This window comes from Meles meles, chromosome 7 (assembly GCF_922984935.1).
Source record: "Meles meles chromosome 7, mMelMel3.1 paternal haplotype, whole genome shotgun sequence".
NCBI classification, from domain to species: domain Eukaryota; kingdom Metazoa; phylum Chordata; class Mammalia; order Carnivora; family Mustelidae; genus Meles; species Meles meles.
Window position 1 is genome coordinate 112,505,261 of NC_060072.1, and position 24,374 is coordinate 112,529,634.

General features: G+C 43.5%; 1 protein-coding gene across 7 annotated transcripts in view; it reads right to left on the reverse strand.

Moving 5' to 3' along the window:
- MICAL3 (microtubule associated monooxygenase, calponin and LIM domain containing 3) overlaps nt 1-24,125 on the reverse strand; it is a 195,359-nt gene extending 171,234 nt beyond the window's left edge. For all 7 annotated transcript variants that reach the window (XM_046011560.1, XM_046011559.1, XM_046011558.1 and 4 more), the window contains exon 1: nt 23,989-24,125. The gene's annotated coding sequence lies outside the window, so the exon portion shown is untranslated. The remainder of the gene's footprint in view (nt 1-23,988) is intronic.
- Nucleotides 24,126-24,374: the final 249 nt, after the last annotated feature.

Here is a 24,374-nt window from a genome sequence, read left to right on the forward strand (position 1 = left end):
CCAAGGGAAGGAGAGGCAGAGAGCTATGGATCCCATTCACTGGGATAAAAAAAATTAAATGTCAAGAAAGGCAAGAAGGGGAAAAAATCCAAGTTGTTGTAGTATTATGCAACTGAAATTCCATGCATAAGCCAGGAAACTCAAAGGTCACAGTTCCCACAGCAACTGTAACCTGAACCACCAGCCCATGTAGTCTTTGGCAGTGCCAGAACCCAAAGCAACTTACCATGCTCCACACCGGGCAGCCCCTGCGCCGCCCGCACATACCTGCAGCTCAGTCACCCTGTGGCCCCACCCCTTAGCGCCAGGGAGGCCACGCCTGCGCTCTGCTCACAGCTCACCTGGACTGCCCACATTAGGCTGCACTGGGCCCTGGGCCGTTCTCTGCAGTCTCGGATTCTTTGGGGCAGAGCTCCGCTCTGATTCCATGCCTACTTAACAATGGGTCTTTAATCTTAACTCTTCTTTGGTTGTGTTATTTTAAAATGAAGGGAAGTGTATGCGGGTGGCAGGGAGGGGGTGCTACTACCTTCTTTTGCATGTTGTGGCATCCCAACACTTGCAAAGCCTCACCTTATGGGAAACAGGGCAGGGAGTGGACAGGAAATGGAGGGGTGGCAAGAGAATGCTGGGTTTCAAAGGACATCCATCAAAAAAGTGAAAAGACAACCCAGAGAATGGGAAAAGATTTCTGCAAATCATATATCTGATAAGAGACTTATTTCTAGGGAATATGTAACTGAGCCCATGTTCCTTCTCAAGAGAGGACAGGACATAGGAAGGGTCATCCAGACCCTGCACTCATCCTGAGACCTATATGTTATGACCGTGGAGGATGGGGTAAGAACCCCCTTCCACATTCATCCCCCAGCCTGTGCTGGCAGTTAATTAAGGCTGTGAGTGCCAGGAGAACCAACAGCCACCTGGCTTGAAATGGATGACCATGGGCCTTTTTAAAAGACAGATCACCCGAAGTCCTCTCCTCACGGTTCAATCATCACAATGGAAAAAACTCACCTAAAAAAGGTTATACCCTGGAAATCTTACCTCCCTCTGGGCTATGGCTTATGTGCATAACCAAAATTACAAGCTCATAGAAAATAAAGACTTTCCTGTTACTTTGGCTGCCAAGGTGAACAGAGACAAGGGAAGCAATAGAATATAGTCGAGAAAGCCCAGCTCCTGAGAGCTGTGTGACCGAGACTAGCTGCTCCACACTGACTGTGAGCGTGTCCCTCAACAATGCTGATCAACCACCCTGCATGACCGCCATCAGAACGCACTGAGGAAGTATGAGTAAGAGCCTACACTACAAGTCCTAACAGACAGGAGGTGCTTAATAAATAGGAACTACGGAGATTGTTATTTATTTTCATACTTCATGTTTTACCAAAAATACTGCTACCCAACCTAACTGCCCACTTCATTTACAAAAGCTGAGTCCAAATTAACGTTTCGGTCATTTCACAGCAACAGCAAAGACAAATAATAGCAGCTAACACTTAATGTGTGCTTACTATGTGATGAGCACTATACTGTATGCTGTTCTCTGAACATCACACGGGATTTCCTTTAATTCTCCAAAGTTCCATGAGATAGATACTAATATACACATTTTATAGATGAAGAGATAGAAATTCAGTAATGTACTTAAGGTCACATAGTTCTAAGTAGTAGAAGATGGAACTTAACCCAGGTAGTCCAAATTTGGAGTCTTAACCACATCATGACCATCTTCAAAGTATCTGCCCTCACTAAGAATAAAGTAGGCAAAGAGGCCAAAGTGCCACAGGTTCCAAAAACATTCCAAGAGTGACTTCTTTGAGAACTGTCAGTCCCAGGTTGACCTTGTAATCACAAAACCATATGGCATGGTTCTATGGAAGACAAAGGCTAGAGCAATCTAAGATGGCATCATCACCCACTATCATCCACTTGATCCCAGGCAGCCCAATTCAAAGTGGGAATATGGAACCAGGCTTTGTTTCAACACTGCACTTGCTAAAGACACCCAAGCATTTTGATACCTCAGGGTAACAAGTGAACAAGCCTAAGAATCTAAATTGCCTTATGGCCTACTTGATTCACCTCCTATTTCATAAATTCCCACTACTTTCTTGAAGCTGGAAAGACAGAACTTCTTGTCTTCTCTACTATTCCTGATTATTAATCAGGTGTCCTCTCCCTCTCACATTTTTGTTCTTATGTTCCACACACTCCCAACCCCCAGCTCCACGATTTATACCTACTTATTCAGATTACATGCAAAGGAAAAAACTTCACACATTCATTTATCCCCACTTAGAAAGGGAAATACCTTATAAAGAGAGCTAAAGGGATACAAAACAAATGAGGCTCTGAAATACCACATTTGCAAGTAATCCCAAGTATGCCCTCCCAAAGGGACCCCAGCATTCCTACCTACTAGTAGGAATGTGATCTTGGACAAGAAACAGCACCTGCTGCATGCCCCCTGAGCTTGCCCCCTCATCGACAGGAAACAGTATATACCATTCAGGAAGTGCTAGGTGGGTCAGAGGAGGTAACAAATAAAACAGGCAACAGAACTAACATTATTATGTAAGTGAAACGTCTTTAGTTCTGTCTGAACGAGATAAGCAGAAGGTAGACAACTAAAATATTCTGTAAGGATCCAGGTAGAAGATGGTTTAAGTATTTCACTCTGTTAACTTATCTACATAATCCAGATGGACTTATTATTAAATTCCTTGCCTTATAGAGTAAATAAAGCCAAAAATCTTGTTAGATAACACAAAGGAGTTAAGATTACAATAGGAAATGACAATGCTCCATTTTCCTGGCCTGTACTTAAATACAACCTCAATATTCTTCGGTCCAACACCCAACTACTCCCAGAAGCCTGGCCCCAATGGGTTCAGCAGTCATCAGCCTATGGCTGTACTTTTACCAGCATATGGTGACTAAAATGCTATAAACAGTCTATATGCCTTAGTCTTTGCTTTCAGAGGGTTTTAAGTTTCTAAAAGCTAAAACAGGGGCACCTGGGTAGCTCAGTTGGCTAAGCTGCCAACTTCTGATTTCGGCTCAGGTCATTAATCTCAGGATTGTGAGATGGAGCCCCATGAGCATGGAGCCTGCTTGGGCTCTCTCTCTCTCCCCCTCTCGTTCTGCCCCTCCCCTCAGCTCATGAGCATGTACTCACATGCTCACTTTTCGTGCATGCTCTCTCTCTCAAATAAATCTTAAAAAATTTAAAAAATAAATAAAAGCTAAAACAAACTCACCAATGTTAAGAAGTTGCAAGTATTAAAGGTTATAAAACTGGCTATAAACTATTCAACTCTAGAGACTTGTTAAATATAACAAATACCTGAAAGCATAGAAATCTGTCATGTAAATCTGGGTTTACTCAAGAACTGAGGGCAAATTTGACTCATCAAAATTAATTAAACTTTTATGCTTCAAAGCAAGAAGGATACCATCAAGAAACTGAAAAGACAACCCACAGAATGGGGTAAAATATTTGCAAATAGTGTACTGGATAAGGAACTTTATCTAGCATATATTAAAGAACTCTTACAACTCCACAATAAAAAGTAACCTAAATTTTAAAATGGGCAAAGGATTTGAATAGATATTTTTCCAAAGAAGATACACAAATGGCCAATAAGCACATGAAAAGACACTCAAAATCATTAACCACTACAGAAATGCAAATCAAAACCACAATGAAATAGGGCTTCACATCCACCAGGATGGCTACAGTAAAAAAGACAGATAATAGCAAGTGGTGATGAGATGTGAAGAGACTGGAACCCTTATACATTTCTGGTAGGAATGCAAAATAGTGCAGCTACTTTTGGAAATTGGTAGGCACTTCCTCAAAATGTTAAACACAGAGTTACCATCTGATCCAGCAATTTCACTCCTAGGTACATAAATAAACAAGAGAAATGAAAACATATGTCCACACAAACACTCGTACATGAACATTCACTGCAACATTACTCAAAATAGCCCAAAGCAGAATTGGTGAATGGATAAATGGAGTCTATCCATAAAATGGAATGTTTGGCCATAAAAAGGAATGAAATTCTCATGCATGCTACAACACGGATGAACTTTAAAACACTATACTAAATGAAAGAAGCTATTCACAAAAGACCACATATTGTATGATTCCATTTATATGAAATATCCAGAATAACAAATTTACAGAGACAGCAAATTTGACTAGTGGCTGCCTAGAAGGAGGGGCACTGGAGAGAAGTAAAGAGTTAGTGCTATGGGTACACAGCCTCTTTGGGGGATGACAAAAATGTTCTAACATTGATTGGAATGATGGTTATAAACTCTCTGATTATACTAGGAACCACTGAATTGTATTGTACAACCTGAATGAATGAAATGTATGATATGTGAATTATATAATAAAGCTGTTAAAAAAAGAGAGAAAAAAAACAACTAAGAACAAGGGCTAGCTCAAGGTCCTGACATGCAGTAAGTACTCAATATATGTTGGTTAAATAAAGGTAATAGAAATGTTGAATCTGTCACCAAAGATTTCATTAGAGGAATTCACCACTGCATTCCGTGACTTCCGTGAGACAAGTCCCAGCCTAGAGGAGCCAGGAGCCCTGACATAGCACCTTCTCCAGCCCAGCACACCCCTTGCACATGAAGCTGACATTCTCAGTCTAAAGTTTCTTCTAAACCTGGATTCTAAGATGCTTTGCTGGTGAACATACAAAGCCAATAAATATTTCTGAAAGCACATAACATGAACTCCTGGTCAGATGCTGCAAGGAACGGGAGGGAAGTCTGGGATGTGGTCCCTCTCTAGCAGCCTGGCTGGAGGTAGAACTGGCATTCATGAAGTAAGCTGAAACTCCAGAGTAGTGGGCGATGGGGATAAATCAGGAAATAGAGACAGTAAAAGTCTTTGGTCAAAAGCAGGATATTCTCCTGGGGTCCCCCAAGTAAATTATTGCAAAACTAACTATCCTGCCTTGTCCATATGGCCTTCCCCATCCTACAATCAGAATTAATTGCTTCCTCCACAGCATTCGTTTAAAGCCACCTTATACTACAGTTAATTGTAGGTGTTTCTGCTCGCCCCCACCATGCAACACACTCCTGGTGGCTAAGGACAGTGTCAACGATTTGTCTCCTTGAAAACCATTAGCACCTGAGGAATTGGGGGGGCAGGTAGTGATGGGAGGGTAGGGAGGGGAAAAAAATGAAACAGATGGGACTGCGGAGGGAGACAAACCATAAGAGACTCTTAATCTCAGGACATGAACTGAGGGTTGCTGGGGGTGTGGAGGGATGGTGTTATGGACATTGGGGAGGGTATGTGCCTATGGTGAGGGCTGTGAATGGTGTAAGCCTGATGATTCACAGACCTGCACCCCTGAAGCAAATAATTCATTACATGTTAATAAAAAAAAGAAGAAAAAAAAAAAAAGAAAACCATTAGCACCAAGTCCTACATATAATAAGTGGATAATTCATATTTGTCAACTTTAAGTATTTATTCACAAAAAACATTATTAAAAATAATAAAAATATATTATTATATATTACTTCTATAATATATATATTATTAAAAAATAATAAAAATATTATTAATGCCTCTTTTCTCATTTCTTAAACCACATTAGTCCGCCAAAATAACGTTGGCATCTCAGTTGCCAAACAGCCTAAAAGCAGAATCCTTAAATTGTTACCACGACTTTGACATGATCTACAGCAAGCACCCACACAATGTGGTCCACACCCACCCTTCTTTCCAGAACTGCCCTCTCTTCCTTTTTTATCATTCTGCTTCAGTCCAACGGCTTGTTTACTCCTCAAGCCCACAAACCTCCTGCAGGCCTAAACTGTTCACTCTGCCCCAGGCCCTCCTCCACTCCCCAGTTGCCAGCTGTCTGTGCTCAACTTGTGTATCCTTTTCCCTGGGAGGCCTTATCCACCTCCCCACTCCAGCCCAGATGAAGTACTCTGTCCCACACTTTCCCTGGACCCTGCACTGATCCTTCCTGCAGGTCCTTCACAGACTTAGGTATCTCTGTGACTACACTTGTCTCCCCCACTAAACTGTGAAAACCATGAAGGCAGTGTTTGTTTAACTGACTAGGGTGGGGTACTGGTAAATGGTTAACCGCCTATTCTCCAAAACCCGCTCATGTCTTTACAGGTATATTTATGTGAACATATATTTACATTTATAATAAATTTCAATAATTTTAATAATAAATTTTACTGATATAAAAATGTATAGCATACAACAGTAACAAAATATACAGAATAGTAATAAATATATACTAAAGTATATAGTAATAAATATATAATACTCCCTACTGTAAATTCCATATAGCCAATTGATTCTTACAGAATGCTATCACAGATTTTTGTCTAACTCATATATCTATAACCAACTCATGGATTCAACTAATAGGTGAATGTTGATATTTTCTTTTACTTTAAGGAGTAAAATAAAATTGGAACAAGAAAGATGTATGTATATCAAACAGGATATGAGCAACTTCCTTGCTGAACTGGACCCTAGCTTTCAAACACTAGATGAATATTTCATCAATTTCTTATATTAATTCACAGTAAAATAGCTCTAGACACGGAACACTAAGTTTGGGGGTACCTGGGGGGCTCAGTCGGTAGAGCATGGAACTCTCGATCTTGAGGCTGTGAGTTCCAGCCCCACATTGGGTGCTGAGATGACTTAAAAATAAAATCTTAGGGGAAAAAAAAAAAAAAAGAAACACTAGGTTTGAACAGCAAATGTTAACATTTTCTCCATCACTTTCTTAGGCAATGAACAAGATAATAAATCAGGTCCTGATTTTTAGTGCTGTTTGTTTCCATGGTATAAATACTCCCATCATGGTCAATTTCAAGCTACCAACTTGACATCTCTTAGCATGGGTGCTGAGCTGGGAAGAAATGCACCATAGCTCACTATTACATAGTATCTCAACCATATGGATAGAAGAGACACAGAGCATTGTTTGTGCTAAATTAATGAGGACGAGATGAATGTTGAGTATTTATTACCCTTGTTTTTAATATAATTTATTCAATTATAAGTTTATATTTATTTATATTATGAATTTTTAATAATGGCTGTACTAATCAACCAACCTGCAAAATTCCTGAAAATTTAACAAGGTAAAGGCAGGCCATGATTCACTACTATATTCCCAGTGTTTAGTACACAAAAGGCACTCATGCATATTCGTGGAAACAAAGCATGATCTCTTATAGTTACTTAAGAGTCTGCTCTTCTAGAGGGAATCAAGACTTTCCTATAACAAGATTTTACTGTATCTGAGAATTCTGAATGCCAGAGAGAATAGCAGAATGCTCCATGTAACACATTATCTTCAAGGAGGAGATCTTTTAATACTTAGTATAAGCTCAGAAGTAAGATATTTTTGATAAATTCTCCCTGAGATTTCTTTGACAACACACTTAGGCACTGGGAAGTTAATTTAAAATGCTTTAACATTCTAATTTGGTTTAGCACCCTGGGTGGCATTATTCACAGGGTGTTCCTTAAAGCTCATGAGTTCTGGCTCCTACTCTGGAAAAAACAGAGCCCAGCAAGTATCTCCAGGCTCCAGAAGGTACTGGGCTGGCATTGCGAAATGCTGGGAGCTTACTCACCGACTCCCTGGATCTCTTTTAGCTCAGTTGGGGGTCCTCCTAATGCTACTCTTTTTACATCACTGTTGTTACCCTCCCTTTAAGTTTCTTTCTCCTGTCTTCGTCCCTCTCCTTGGTTCGCTATAGATCACTTCACCAAAGCTGGTTTTGGACCCTGGCTTCTCATCATCGTCCCCACTCAATATCAACTGTCTTTGTCACTAATAACTCCTAGGTCTCCATCGGACTATCTGAATGCTCATCTCTACTTACTATTTTCATGGCAAACAAAGCCTAAAGTACTTCCCCAGCTCTCAGCAACTGCAGTGTCCTTCAGATCACACTGTGTATCTCTATGCCTTTGACAATACAAGCCTGTCACAGCTGCTCCTCTAAGAATGTAGGAGATAGACTCTACTACATCAGCCAGGATTTGGTGGACCTTTATCTTCTGTAGACTGAATAACATGAACAAAGCCAGGAGTGAGGTTTCATTTTCCCAAGCATAAAATAAAGCTCAATTTGCTTTCTCAGATTATGCAAGCTGCTCTCCTCCCCAGACAGCAGCCCTGCTACATATTGAGCCCTTCTTTCCCCTTGGTTGTCATCTTCACCTTGTCCCCAGCTGTAACATACCCAAGACTCCCTATATATCTCCTAGGTCTATCTTCCTTTTCCCATTTCTGTTCATCAATACGTCTTCACTATCCACCAGGGGAAGTTACCCTAAACTGCCTGCCCATCGGCCTCCAGCCCATCTTCCCCAGGTACTTTTCACAGAGTGCCACTACCCTATTTAAGAACCTAAAGCTTCCTATCAAAAATCTAAGAGAATATTCCTCTTCCTAGGAGATAAACACTTAACTATTTAGTGGACAAGGAATACAATGTCTTTAATTCACATGGAGAGAAAGAAAAAAATATGAAAGGCAAATGGTGCAAAATGAAAACAACTGATGGTTCTGCGTAAAAAAGAGTTCCTTACACCATGCTTGTACTTTTCTGAAATTGCAGCAAAACAAAGTTACAAAAAACAAAACAAAACAAACAAAACCCTACACTTCTCATCTTAACATCAAAGTTTGACAAAGAACAGCCCCTTCTAACTAAGCACTTCAGTCCAGTGTGTTGGTGATGGTCACATCTTTATCTAATATCTTGTTTTTGTTCCCCTTCTCTGCACCTAGACTCAGGATTTCCCCTGCTCCTCCCTAACAACCAGCTTCCTTCACTGACTCACTTCTTCCAGGGGTGCTGAGGAAGGAAAAGAACTAACATTTACCGACCATCTGCTACCAGCCAGGCCAGTATCGTACTTGGCCCTTAACTGCATATTATTTCATTTAATTCTGCTAACAATTCTGCAAGGGAAGCGAGAGCTCAAGCCTTGGAGAGATTAAGACCCTGGTCCAATTTTTTGATATGATTATCTGTTTTGTGTGTGTTGAGTTTGAGAAGTTCTTTATAGATCCTGGATATCAACCTTTTGTCTGTACTGTCATTTGCAATTATCTTCTCCCATTCCATGGGTTGCCTTTTTGTTTTGTTGACTGTTTCCTTTGCTGTGCAGAAGCTTTTGATCTTGATGAAGTCTCAAAAGTTCATTTTTGCTTTTGTTTCCTTGGCCTTTGGAGACACATCTTGAAAGAAGTTGCTGTGGCTGATATCGAAGAGGTTACTGCCTATGTTCTCCTCTAGGATTCTGATAGATTCCTGTCTCACGTTGAGGTCTTTTATCCATTTCGAGTTTATCTTTGTGTACGGTGTAAGAGAATGGTCGAGTTTCATTCTTCTACATATCGCTGTCCAGTTTTCCCAGCACCATTTATTGAAGAGACTGTCTTTTTTCCATTGAATATTTTTTCCTGTTTTGTCGAAGATTATTTGACCATAGAGTTGAGGGTCCATATCTGGGCTCTCCACTCTGTTCCACTGGTCTATGTGTCTGTTTTTATGCCAGTACCACGCTGTCTTGGTGATCACCGCTTTGTAGTAAAGCTTGAAATCGGGTAACGTGATGCCGCCAGTTTTGTTTTTGTTTTTCAACATTTTCTTAGCAAGTCGGGGTTTCTTCTGATTCCATACAAATTTTAGGATTATTTGCTCCAGCTCTTTGAAAAATACTGGTGGAATTTTGATCGGAATGGCATTAAAAGTATAGATTGCTCTAGGCAGTATAGACATTTTAACAATGTTTATTCTTCCAATCCAAGAGCATGGAACAAACAGTCTTCCATCTTTTTGTGTCTTCTTCAATTTCTTTCATGAGTGTTCTGTAGTTCCTCGAGTATAGGTCCTTTACCTCTTTGGTTAGGTTTATGCCCAGGTATCTTATGGTTCTTGGTGCTATAGTAAATGGAATCGATTCTCTAATTTCCCTTTCTGTATTTTCATTGTTAGTGGATAAGAAAGCCATTGATTTCTGTACATTGACTTTGTATCCTGTCACGTTACTGAATTGCTGAATGAGTTCTAGTAGTTTGGGGGTGGAGTCTTTGGGGTTTTCCATATAAAGAATCATGTCATCTGCGAAGAGAGAGAGTTTGACTTCTTCCTTGCCAATTTGGATACCTTTTATTTCTCTTTGTTGTCTGATTGCCGTTGCTAGAACTTCTCAAACTCAACACACACAAAACAGATAATCATATCAAAAAATGGGCAGAAGATATGAACAGACACTTCTCCAACGAAGACATACAAATGGCTATCAGACACATGAAAAAATGTTCATCATCACTAGCCATCAGGGAGATTCAAATTAAAACCACATTGAGATACCACCTGACACCACTTAGAATGGCCACAATTAGCAAGACAGGAAACAACGTGTGTTGGAGAGGATGTGGAGAAAGGGGAACCCTCTTACACTGTTGGTGGGAATGTAAGTTAGTGCAGCCACTTTGGAGAACAGTGTGGAGATTCCTGAAGAAATTAAGAATAGAGCTTCCCTATGACCCTGCAATTGCACTGCTGGGTATTTACCCCAAAGATACAGATGTAGTGAAAAGAAGGGCCATCTGTACCCCAATGTTTATTGCAGCAATGGCCATGGTCGCCAAACTGTGGAAAGAACCAAGATGCCCTTCAATGGATGAATGGATAAGGAAGATGTGGTACATATACACAATGGAGTATTATGCTTCCATCAGAAAGGATGAATACCCAACTTTTGTAGCAACATGGACGGGACTGGAAGAGATTATGCTGAGCGAAGTAAGTCAAGCAGAGAGAGTCAAGTATCATATGGTCTCACTTATTTGTGGAGCATAACAAATAACATGGAGGACATGGGGAGATGGAGAGGAGAGGGAGTTGAGGGAAACTGGAAGGGGAGATGAACCATGAGAGACTATGGACTCTGAAAATCAACCAGAAGGTTTTGAAGGGGCGGGGGGTGGGGGTGGGAGGTTGAGGAACCAGGTGGTGAGTAATAGGGAGGGCACGTACTGCATGGAGCACTGGGTGTGATGCCAAAACAATGAACACTGTTATGCTGTAAACAAACAAATAAAAACAAAAAAACAAAAACAAAAAAAAAAAGAAAAACACAGGGAAGACAAATTTAAATTTCAGATAAATAATAAAAAAATTCTTAATTAAAAAAAAAAAAAAAAAAAGACCCTGGTCCAAGATTACAGAGTGGAGAGCTAGAATGGGATCCCAGGTTGGCCTCTGTCATCCACAGCTCAGTCCGCACCTCAACTACTCCCCTTTCCAGACCAACTTCTCCACAGCCTCTTCATTCACTCAACATGTACTTACTGCCTGCATCCTGCCTGACCCTGTTCTAAATGCGAGGGATACATTAGAGGACAAAACAGATGAAGCCCTGTGACCTCATGCAGTTTCCATTTGACAATAAAAACTGTATTCATCAAACACTCATATAGTGCTTACTCCATGTCAGGTGTTACGCTAAGCATTCAATAAATATTAATTCATTTGATCCTCAAAAAAATTCTCTGAGTTAGGTATTATTCTTACAAATGACGAAACTAAGACTAAAAGGGTTCTATAATCTACCCAAGTTCACATAAGAAGTAAGTGGTGAAGCCAAGACTTATACCCAAGCAGTCTGGTCCCAGAGCCCAGGCTATTGTGCCTCTCCAATGGAAGTAAACGGAAGTAAAACATGCTAGAGGGTGGTTTAAGTACTCTGGTCAAAAAGGAAAAGCAGGATGAAAGGAATTTAGAATACTGGGGGACACACTGAAATTTCAGACTGGATGGCATGAGTAGCTTTCATAAAGAAGGTAACATTTGACCAGAGGCAGGCAGAGACTAAGGAGGTCAACTGTGTACAAGCCTGCTTGACGGAGACCAAACAGTCTGGGGAAAGGTCTGAGGCAGGGCGTGCCTGGGATGTCCAAGGAACAGCACGGCACCCAGAGAAGCTAGAGCACAGGGAGCAAAGGGAATAGTACCCATTGCTTTTTGAGCAGTGGAATATATGGTTTACATACATGGATTCTGCATATTTGTTTGCTGTTCACTAACTCCTCTTTTACTATTTATCTTGACTTCCCAGATGAACTGCGAACTCTACAGAGTCTGTGACTTCTACCCTTTTTGTATGTCCCTAGTACTTTTAAGTGACTGTTTACTGAATCTGCCTGCCTTGCCTTTGTGGATTCCATAAATCACAAAGAAGACAAGCAGATCCCGTGAGGGCAGCTTTGGACATCTGTGACCATCAGTCCTCCTATACTAGCGGTAAGCAGTAACCTCCACCTGTGTTAAGGGTGCTCCTATGAAAATGTCAGCATGTAAATAGTACTCGTAGTTTGTTTCCAAGCACACCTGCAAATGTTATACTCAAATTTTATCTCCAGGATGTTCCTTTAAATTTTTGATTTAATTATTTGAGAGCAAGAGAGAGTATAAGCAGCGGCAGGGGCAAAGGGAGAGGGAGAAGCAGGCTCCTCCCTCCAACCCCCTCACCCTCCCGAGGGGGGAGCCCGATTGGGGCTCCGTTCCCAGGACCCTAGGATCATGACCTGAGCTGAAAGCAGATACTTAATTAACTGAGCCACCCAGGTGCCCCTCCAGGGTGTCCCTTTAAATGGCTAAGAGACAGTATCTCTCCACTTTACAAATGGCAAAACCGTGACACAGAACCATTAAGTGATTCACTTGAGCTAACTGCACAACAGCTGAGTCAAGGTTTTCTCATGTCGACTGGGAGATCAGGGAATGCAGAGGCATCTGACACCTTCATCCTCCTTTGTGACCCGCCCCCCACCCCAAGGCCAGCACAAGGCCTCGCAGACCTAAGGCTCTGAAGACTCCTGACTCTCAGATTCCAGATGTCCTGGATCTCAAGAATGGGCTCTCTGAAGGTCAGTAATGACTGAACACAGTGAAGGGTCCCAATCACATCCACACAGCATTCAGTTAAGTCATACACAACTTAGGTAAATGGAATGAGACACCCATGTTACACTAAGATAAAAGCCTTCCCTTTATTCCTTTCTCATTGGAGGCAAAATTTCCAGATTCCTTTTTCCACAGTTCCCATGGAACTCAACAAGCTATCACTACTGATAAGGAACTAAAGAGTATGCATCAAATATTTCCCTATTTCTGGTTTCAGTCTGGAAAAAAGAAAATCCCCTTTTGCTCTAAGTCAGAAAAGATAGTATAGTTTTCCCTCCCATTTTATTCCCAAAATAAATGACTCCAATTTAATTCCTTCCCCCCCCACCCCCACCCCAGATCAAGCCTGGAACAAAATCCACTCTAGAAGAATCATTTTCCATAGGCTGGGGAGCAATGGAGGAGAAAAAAGTCAAGAGAAAGAACGTGTTTGTAACCATAAGTGAGAGCTTGGGTGCTGTGGCGGCTGTGCTCCATTTCAGAGAAGAGCTTTCTCATGAAGGCATCAGGAAATGGCAGGAGTAAAGTGCCTGCCCTCCGGCAGCTCAGCAGTTCAAGACACCAAGTGACCCTGCAGCCCTGGGGCTGCTTCTCCTTTTGGAGAAACCCAGTGACCAGCCCAAGCATGAGTCCTAAATAACTGCTACTGCGGGGATGGTGGGTCCCCAAAGCCAGGTAGGTGTCTGTGTCTGCAACTGTCAGGGGAATGACAGCATCATTCCTTACATATATGGCAGATAGTCTATGAGTAACAGCTATTAGAGGTGTGTTAGCTTCAAAAACCATCATCGATCACCATACTGTGGTTACCTTTTCCTTGATAAGTTCATGCTGAAGTATTTAGTGGCAAAAGGGGGCAGGATGTCACCTACTTTCAAATAGGTCAGGGAAAAAATGGAAGTGGGGAGAGAATAAAACAGGGAACGGGACAGAATGTAAATAATTAATAAAATCTCATTTAATAGACCTAGATAACAGGTACAAAGCGGCTGCTCTTGCAACTTCTCTGTGTGAAAGTATATAAAAGGAAGTTCTCCAACAAAGAAACTTCACCTGTGCCCCATCAAACAGGTGCTCACGCTCTCCCAGTTACAGCAGGAGCCATCTCTCACCTAAAGCACCCAGAGGCCAAGGTAGCAGAGGGGTCTGGCACAGTGATGCTCTTGAGAAACAACTGGAACAATTAACAATGCTGGCAGAAGTTGGGGATCACGTAAGGCAGCAGCTGTCTCTGGGCTCTTCTCTAGCATCAAGTCATGCTCTCAGGTTTTTCTCCGGAATCAAGTCATATTCTCAGCACATGAAAAATGGGGCCAATTTTGCCAAAAAGAGGGTGGGAAGCCACAAAACTTGACGCTTCAACATCATCTGGGACTCTTCACTTCCCTTATCTCTTCCATCTAATCAGTGTCCTCTTTCCAAAATGTCTTTGGCATCAAGTCCCTTCCTCTCTATTTCCATTGCCAACTACCTGTTTCAGTTCCCTGTCATGTCACACCTGAATTACTACCAATCACTCAGGGTGGGCAAACCAGGACTTGTGGGACAAATCCAACCTGCAACAAAGAAGGGTTTTACATTTTTAAATGGCTCAGGGGAGAAAAATCAAAGACTATTTTGAGACATGTGAGCATTTTATGAAATTCAAATTTGGAGGGTCACAAGTAAAGCTTTGTTGGCACATAGCCATGCCGATTTGTTTACCAATTGTCTGTGGCTGCTTTCCCACTAGGCTGCTTTCCTACTATGACAGCAGCTGAGCAGCTGCATCACAGACCACATGGCTCACTGAAACCTAAAATACTTACTTTCTGGCCCTTTACAGAAAAAAGTTTGCAGACTCCTCCCACAGGTGGTCTTGCTCGACTTTCATCTTTGCAGCCTCCACCAGATTAATGGACACACAACACTATTTCCACACTTACTCTGCGTTACAATACCTCTGGTGTTGTCTATAAACTTCATCTGGTTCCGTGGTGTCCGTCAGAACAGGCGAATAAACTTGCTTTTAGCAAGAAAAGCCCACAAAGGCCATGCTTTTGTTCATGCCGCCCTCTGCCTTTTAGAAAACTCTTCTTGCCTTCAGCAGCTAAGACCACCTTTTCAAGACTCTGGAAGCATTTCCTGGTTCCCCTCCCTTGGCTTCCACAGCACCCTATACTTACCCTCATCACAGCTCTTACCACACTATACTGAAATCATCTATTTGTGTGTCTGTCTCCCCAGCTACAGTACAATTCCAAGAGGGCAAGGAACATGTCTTACTCATCTCCCAACACCCAGACAGAACGTGGCACAGCAGTCCACAAACCCTGAACTCAACTGCAAGCCAGTCAGGCTGGCCTCCTCACTGCTGGGAAAGCATCCTGCTCACTCTCAACCCAAGCTTTGCTCACAGCAGCACCTGGATGATCTTACTGATGACCAGGCCCAGGTGAGTCAGTGTGAACTAGGGTTCCAACCCCAGGCTCTTCCCACTCACCTGCTGTGTGCCCCTGGACAAGACACTTGTATCTCTGAGTCCTCATCTATAAAGCAGGGAGGATACAGTACCATCTAACTTGCAGGGTGGACAATACAGCTGACTCTTGAACAATGGAACGTTGAGGGTGCTAAAATCCCCATAGTTGAAAATCTGCGTATAACTTTTGACTCCCCCAAAACTTAGCCAATAGTGTCCTACTGTTGACCAGAAGCCTTACTGATAAACAGTTAAGACGTATTTTGGATATTATATGCATTATGCACTATATTCTTAGAATAAAGTAAGCCAGAAAAAATGTTATGAAGAAAATCACAGGGAAAATACATTTGTAGTACCAGACTGCACTTACAAAAAAAAAAAAAAAAAGAAGAAGAAAGAAAAGAAAAGCTGCATGTAAGTGGACCCACTTGGTTCAAACCCATGTTATTCAAGGGTCAGCTGTGGTTATTGTCCTTACAACTGGAGTCACTTGTCTGTGCCACTTTGGTATGTCATTGCTTTTCTTTCCTCTTCCTCCAGACCTTTTTTTTTTTTTTACAATTATACTGTATCTTCTGAAGCAGATGCATTTGTCAAGAACAGGGTAAGGTCATACATTTCTACAAATCTGTGCCCTGCCCTAATACCCAGCATAGTGCAACAGGAGGAAGAAGAGCCCAGCAGATGACAAACTAATGAACAAATTATTCCAGGAAGTCTTAATAGTTGCTAATGGTTGAGGGCAGGGGGAATTTGAGGGTACTTTGATATTAAGCATGAACCCACACATGCTCTGTTCCTGGAGGAGAAGAAACCCAGTGTCTCAGTATTTAGCTCCAAGTTTCATAAGCAACAGTCACTAACAGTACAGCTAATAAGTAGGGTGCTCAATAGGTACCTGGCAGAATTCCACATGCTTACGACCAAAGTGAATAGGATTGTTGTGCCCCTGCACAGATGAAGAAACTGAGGCCCAAGGAGGTTAAAGTATACAGTCAAGTCACACACCCTAGTAAATGTTGTAGAACAGTCTAGTTCCAATGTTCATTTTTTTTTTTTTTTAAGATTTATTTGACAGAGAGAGATAGCACAAGTAGGCAGAGTGGCAGGAAGAGGGAGAGAGAGAGAGGGAAACTCCCCACTGAGCAGAGAGCCCAATGTGGGGCTCGTTCCCAGGACCCCGGGATCATGACTTGGGCTGATGGCAAATGCTTAACTGACTGGGCCACCCAGGTGCCCCTCCAGTGTTCATGATCTTAACCACTCCACATTTTGGTCTTTTTAATCTAATTTAGCTCCACCATTCACCAAATGAGAGATATCGATCAGGCAAGTCATCTCACTTCCCTGGGTCTCATGTTTCCCAACCTGTTAAGTGGGCACCATATACTTAACTGTTGTTTAAGAATCAAAGGAGATGATGTCATCAAGTGTTTTTATGAAGTAGACTCCTAATATATTTGTTCCTTTCCCACTTGTCCCATACTTCAGTGTATGCAAGGTTTTTAGCCAAAAGCCCTTGGCCCACTAGCCAGGAACGATCTACACTTCACCTTGCATTTTCTTGCCTATCGCCTTTGGCCAAGCATTTGGGCCTCATGAAAGCCTGCAGAAATAACCTGGAGACAAGCATGAAAGAAAGTGTGCATGGAGCTGAGTGAGGCAGCACAGACAGAGATGGTCCAGATGAATCCTGGTGTGCAACTGAATACTGCATAAGCCAAAGCTGGCCATCCAGGCAGTGCCAGGATACGCCCAGACTGATGGCCATAACAGCATCTGGTTCTGTCTGTCACACCAACAAGCCGGGGTGATAGGCCTGGGAACCTGTAAAGGCAGAGCCCAGTAACTTCCGTGGCTCTGCAGCTGTATGCATACTGGGGTTGGGGAGGGTCCCAGCAGGTAAGTGATGCAGTCATTTCCACCAATGGTGGAAGATCAGACTGCCTGAAAAAGTTGTACACAGAAAAAGTAAAATTTTAAATTCCTAGAGAGAGAATTCTGTTGCAAAATTCCTTTACTGTGAAGAATTAAATTTAAAGCTAAGAAGTACAGACACACACTATTATATTTTGGAGGTCAATACAATTTCCATACATCAACTATGCCTAATGGAACGGATACCTTTAAACTCATGAACCCTTCTCTGGAGCCACTGGTCATGGACAGAGAGAACTTTTCATGAGCAGCATGTAAAGGATCCTAAGTGTTATTACCAAACTGAGTCAACTCAATGTCCAGGAGACGTACATACTTTCTACTTGAATGGACCTGATCATAGTGATCCAAAGGCCTTATAAAAGATTAAAACACAGGGGCGCCTGGGTGGCTCAGTGGATTAAAGCCTCTGCCTTCAGCTCGGGTCATGATTCCAGGGTCCTGGGATCGAGCCCCGCATCGGGCTCTCTGCTCAGCAGGGAGCCTGCTTCTTCCTCTCTCTCTGCCTGCCTCTCTGCCTAGTTGTGATTTCTCTCTGTCAAATAAATAAAAATATTAAAAAAAAAAGATTAAAACACAAACAAAAACAATCTCATTAAGCATATCAAGCAATAAGAAGCTCCATTAGGGCTTTTCCACAATATATCAGCTTTCAAATATAGCACATGACAAGAAGATATGGAAGAAAGATGGAGGAGTAGGAGGGCTGGTGGATACCAATAACTACAAGGCTACCACTGGGCGCCCAGGTCACTGCTGGCACAGTAATGTGGTCTTAGAGTTAGAAAGGAGCCACAGTGGTAACATGGTCTGATCTAATTCCCAAAGCATTGGTAAAGCATCTTCATGCCCAGAACTGCTCTCACCCCTGTTAGAACACCGGGAAAGGGCACAGCCCAGCAATATGCTCTTTTAGCAAGGGCTACTGGTCTGTTGGAGCCCTATACCTCCAAGTGAGCAGTGATTATGAAGGACAAGTGCACCAAACCCAACAGATCTGCAGTAGTGATGGATCTAAGGGCAACCTGCAGGAAAGGGAGGTGGCCCCAGCCTTTCCTGCAACCAAGGTGTAGGGCTGGTCCTCAGAGAGGACCTGCAAAGAGATCCTCTGTTTGCTAAAACACAAACATTCCAGAAACAATAGCCACAGGGGTGGGTAAATTACAGAAATTCTCAATCTTATGTGCACGAAATGAACAAAACAAAGTGAACAAAAAAAGAAGAAATATTTTGCAGTAAGTATAAAATTTTTCCCATCACTCCATGTGCAGGGCTCCCTGGCCAGTGAAGTCACTCATCATAACACACTATGGTTTTCTGGATTCATGTCAGCTTGCCTTGTCCAGATTAATGGACACACAACATTGGTGACCTCTCGGAGGTAGACATTGTTTTAATACCTGGCACTGGCACTTGCTTTATTATATAGTACTCACTCCATAAATCCATACTAAAACCAAGTCCCAGCGTGTAACCTAAAACTCTTAGGTTCTGAAACTTCTTTGTTCCCTGGCTCCCCGAGGGTGGATGGAGTCCACAGGCTTCTTGGTGCCCTACCCAGTACACCTACTGTACATTGAGGTATACAGTAAATACCGGGGGCTGATTCATGTTGCCATCTTGTGAATTTCTTTCCCCTGCCCAATACTGTCTTTCTCTTCCTTTCGCTCCTTACAACGAGGTGATTCAGAGTCATCAAGCCTCTACAACTTACTGGGTTTATGGACCTTACCCTCTCTGGAACATTTTTCCTATGATAAAATAGGAGTGTCTACCTGAAGACTAGATATGATGTGTGTGTATTAAAGCATTTGGCACAGTATCTGGCCCACAGTAACACTCAGTAAGTATTACTACCCCACTGTCCACAGGACTTACTTGTCTAAAGATGCTTAAAATGCCAAAGGCAGAGGTTGATTGTTTTCCCCCTTCCTCTGCAAGTCTGGTTTTGAGAAAAACCTGTTTGGAAACAAAATGACACATGTCCTTGCCACTAGTCACAATACTTCCCTTTTCCTTTTTCACGGGGAAATAAATGACCCTGACCAGTTATGACCAAACTGGGTAAAAGGTTCTGTTCCAAACATGGTGAGGACCCAAGACTAGTTTATTCAATTAGGTAAGAAAATGAAACTAAAATCATCCATAAAGTAGTTGAGCTAGGGCAATGAGAGGATTTGCTCACGTTCTAGGTCCTGGGAATCAGCAACCCATGCCAAGCAAAAAGGTAGAGGAGGGAAAGGAAAGGTTCCTCATCTTTTCTGGGAGCAGTGCTAAAATCAGTACTCTTTCTAGGTCCCATGGTCCAGCCTCTGGGCCCCTGAAGACTCTGTACACTGTCTTAGGTATCCTTTTTGGAAGCCTACCTAGGCCCCTCTACATGCTTCAGAATTACCTTCTCTGTCTCTGTCCCAATTTTAAAGGAATATGCCACTTAACCTAAATGCATCTCTCCTATAGCATTTCAGATCAATAAAGAGGGGGTTAAATGTAAAAATGGAAGGGAGATTGTAAGAGAGGAAAGGTGACCTTCAGGACAGAGAAAACTCTTTCAGGTACAAGTCCACCCAAGTCAGCTGCCCTTAACTAGTCCATGAGAGCAAAATCTGGAACCAAATACCTAAGTCCGAAGTCCATCTCCACCACTTTCTAAGTGAGACACTCAGTAAGTCACTACTCCCTGGGCCTTGAATTCTTCATGCTGTAAGCCCGGACTGAACAGCACCTACCCTCCACGGCTGCTGTGAGGACTGAATGAGTTCATCCACGCAGAGCCTGGTACATAGTCAATTGTCTCTAAGTGTCTGCTGCTACCAGTGCTAACGTCATTATCATCCTTGTGTTACTCTCCCCGCTTCTTTTCCTTTTCCAGTCACAAATCCAACAATTCTCAATCAAAGGCAGCTTTGGTTGTGAAGATGGATGAAGCTTGGGGAAGACAGGGAAGAGTGCAGCTGGGACCTTCACAAGTCAGAGTTTTGTAGGCTGGGAGCAGTCTGTGCTGAAGGTTTGTTGTGTAATCCAGAGGGGCTACAGAAGCTAGAAGTATTACTACTCTTGATCTTCCCTTGGATGATTACTCTGCCCCTCCTCTCTTCTCAGGTTCCAACACTGACATAGAGAAGACCTCCCCAAACTCAGCCTTCCTCCATACTTATGTAAATCAACAACAGAAAAGAAGCAGGGAAGAAGAGAGGACAAGGCTGGGACTAAAGTTTCACTCTGCCTTTTAGTTATTATTTAAAATAGTAAAGAAGTCAATAAAAGCTACTAGTTAACCACTTGCTGTCTCTCTCCTTCCAGAGTTAACCAAACCAGATCCTTCATTGGAGATACAATTAAACAGACCTCTAGACTTATCTAATGCAGAAAGATTCCTTTGCTGGCTTCCATTCACACACCAAGACATGCTCATTTCTCCCTTCTTGTGATAGACACTGAGCAAGCCATGCAAGAGGGATGCAGGGAGACCCAGTTGTTCTTACCACAAAACTTAATACTTACCAGAAATTCCTGCCTTTCTTCTCCCTTTCAGCAAGGTACAAACCAACAGTCCTACTTCACACCCCTTCTGTAATCTGATTATCACCATTTTTCAATTTCTATAAATTGTGGCAGTTGGCAGTTTTCTCTGTGAAATTCTGACCCCACAATGACAAGTCAATGAATTGCAGGGTTTGTGGTGATGGTTTTCCTGTCCTCCCTCCCCAGTTTTTATCCAAAGACAGCTAAAGCCCAACCCATGACAACAGCAAGTCACATACAGCAGAGCCCACGGGGGTAGGGATGTTCTATCCACTGGTATATCCCAAGCATCACAGAGCCTGACACCCTCCACCATTCCACCCAACTCCACAGGATCAGAGCTGAATTCTGAAAAAGTGGAACTGAAGATGGGGGAGGGAAGCATGAAAGGAAGGGGAAGTCCACAAGGAGTTTAGGTGAATTTCCAAACAATATCCCCATCATTCCCATAACTTACTGCATTATTTGTAGAAGCTAAAGCCTGGAAAGGAATCAGAATTTCAACTTTGCCTTCTAACCGAGAAACTGAGAGCCTTACTACACAGACTTTAGCCCAGTGCTGCTCTGTCTCCAAGTTTACAATTTCAACGACTAAGTTTAAAAAGCCTGGGTACTAAAGATATCCCCGGGGTTAGAAAATCACAAATTTCCTGCCCACAAACCACCTTGATTCTCTCTGTCCCTATTCTTAACTTCTGGTCTTATTAAGTACTTCCTACTCTCCAAATATAGATGCCTTTTCGGCTCTGAATATTTTTTCTAAAGTAACGACCCTACACCTGGCTAGAAGAATGCCCCTGGCTCAAGAAAAATTCCAGGGTGTGAAAACTTTACGTCAATGAAAAATAAAGGCCCAGTACAATCACAGCGCATCAGGCCCCAGGGAGGCACCAGCAACAAGAGTTAGAGACTGACATCTGCCCTTTAGTCACCACTAAAGCTTGGGATTTAAGAGCACACACTTCGAGATCTGACAGCCCAGATTTGAGTGCCAGCCTTGCTCTCACTCCTTCGACTTAGGGTCCTACCAAACGCTAGTTCCTTATCTGTAAACTGGTTAGGAACCAGGTCCACATTCCTAAAGATTCTTTGCAAGAGGAATACTCAAACCATGTTTTTCCTATAATTCTGGAATTAACTGCAGTTATTTAATATACTATCAAAAAAAGCTCAAAAATGTTTAAAACATAGAACACAGTAAGAATTCACTAAGGGCTAAAACAATCTGAGCCAAATTTCTGACCTGAGAGTACATTTGACAATCAAACCCAGAATGTATACTATCCTCTTCTAGGCTCTTTACAGATGTGCTCACGGGGAGAAAGCAACCACAATAATGAATTGGCATCTGTGTGGCCAGGTAATGAGAGGGCAAAGCCTCTCTGCTGGCAGCAACAATGCAAAATAAGATATCTTTCTCACTATAAAACCCAATTCATTCTCACCCTTGGGGTACAAACCATCATCCTACATGATTGTCCACACAGCAAACTGTCAAATGGGACCAAATACTGATGTTCTGATGTTTAAATGTCATTCTCTCCATCTACAACCCACTGAAAAAGAATAAAGTAATAATAAGCCTTATTTTAAAAAGACACTTCTCACAATTCTCTGCATTAACGCACTTCAGGTTAACCTTAATTAATGTCTGTGTTAAACACCAACATTAAAAGAAAGTAACTGTGATCTGCATGCATTCTTGGAAACACTTTCCCTGAATTAAACCTCCAGAGAAAAAAACCAGCCAAGACATAGGGCTAATCCATGCCCCTTAATGGGATGAGGTAGAGGCCTTGCCTGAGGGGCCCAACAAACAATTGTGATGACTAGTTTACCAACCATGCCAGAACCTGCAAAGGCTATCACTACGTCTGGCTTTCTGCTAACACAAGGCAAGTCTCTGATGTGAGTAAGGGCTCCTCGAGGTGGTTTTTAAACTAGGAATTTACAGTGTACCACACAGACCTCCAATAACACTATCACCTTGTAAGGCAGTTAGGCAAGGGGGGATGGCTCATAGATAAGTGACGTATGTGTCTGCGATTATTTCACCCAGTCCACCACTACCCTAAGAAAACAAAAGGCAGGGGCGCCTGGGTGGCTCAGTGGGTTAAAGCCTCTGCTTTCGGCTCAGGTCATGATCCCAGGGTTCTGGGATCCAGCCCCACATCGGGCTCTCTGCTCCGTGGAGAGCCTGCTTCCTCCTCTCTCTCTGACTGTCTCCCTGCCTACTTGTGATTTCTGTCTGTCAAATAAATAAATAAAATCTTAAAAAAAAAAAAAAAAAAGAAAACAAAAGGCAAAAGCACTTCATGGTTCTCATGGCCACCTGCCCAGAGCGACCCAGCAACCCACACTCAGCCTCTGTTAGACTCCAGATCAAGACAGGACCTACCCCTGGAAGCCAGCGCTTGCCTGGCCACGGTGCAACAGAGGAATCCCATACCCCATACCCCAGCTCGAGTGGAAGGCCAATGGCCCGGAGGCTGGGCCTGGGCGCCAGGGCAATATGCACCCCATCCCCAAGCCTCGAGAACCCCCTCCCGGGTTAAGATAAGAGATCTTCGCCCCCGCCCCCAAAGCTTCCTCAGAACACTCAGTCCCAGCGACTCTCCCTCCCACTCCCACAAGACGCTGGAAGCCTCCCCGATCCCCTGGCTTCCCCCAGTGCCAGCCTCCCCTGGAACTCCTGGGCACGCGCGGCCGCACTTGACCGAACATCCAACTCCTGGAGGTCAAGGACAGGGGCCGGGAGGGCTGGGGAAGCGCGAGGAGGGGCTTCCTCGTCCATTCCGCCGCCCCGCTAGGAAAAGGGCTCGAAGGGGCCGCCAGAAGGAGGCGCCAAACGCCCACGGCGGGTCCCGAGCCCTCCCGGCTGCCCCGGGTAAGGTCTTCAGCCACAGGTCTGGTCGCTGCTCTCGCCTGCTCTGGAGTCACCCTTGGGGGCCCCGGAAACCCTGCGCTCAGGACGCGGGTGGGATGCGGCCCCCACGGAACGGTTGGGGCCGGTCTAGGTCTCAAACCCCAGTCCTCACCTCCGCCTCATGCTGGTGTGTCCCCCGGCGCCGGCGTCTCCTGGCCGGCCCGGGCCGCCGAGCCCCGCTCCGGGCCCGCAGCCCCGCAGCGCCGCAGCCCTTGCGCGCCAGCCGCAGCGTCCGCGCGGGCAACAGCAGCGGCGGCAGCTGAAGCAGCGGCGCCGCCGCCGGTGGCTGGGCGGGCACATGGGAGGGCGGGGGCTGCGGCCCTTCAGCCCTGGCCATAGCACCCCAGCCTCGGGGGCGACAGATCTAAGTGTGCCTCTGAAACTGGCACGTGGTTCCCGTCCTCAGGGCGCTGTTGCTACCTGCAGGCTCAGGCTTTGCCAGAATCTCAATGGTACATGCAAAAAGTAAAGAAATAGACTGTAGCCACTCCCTTCCTC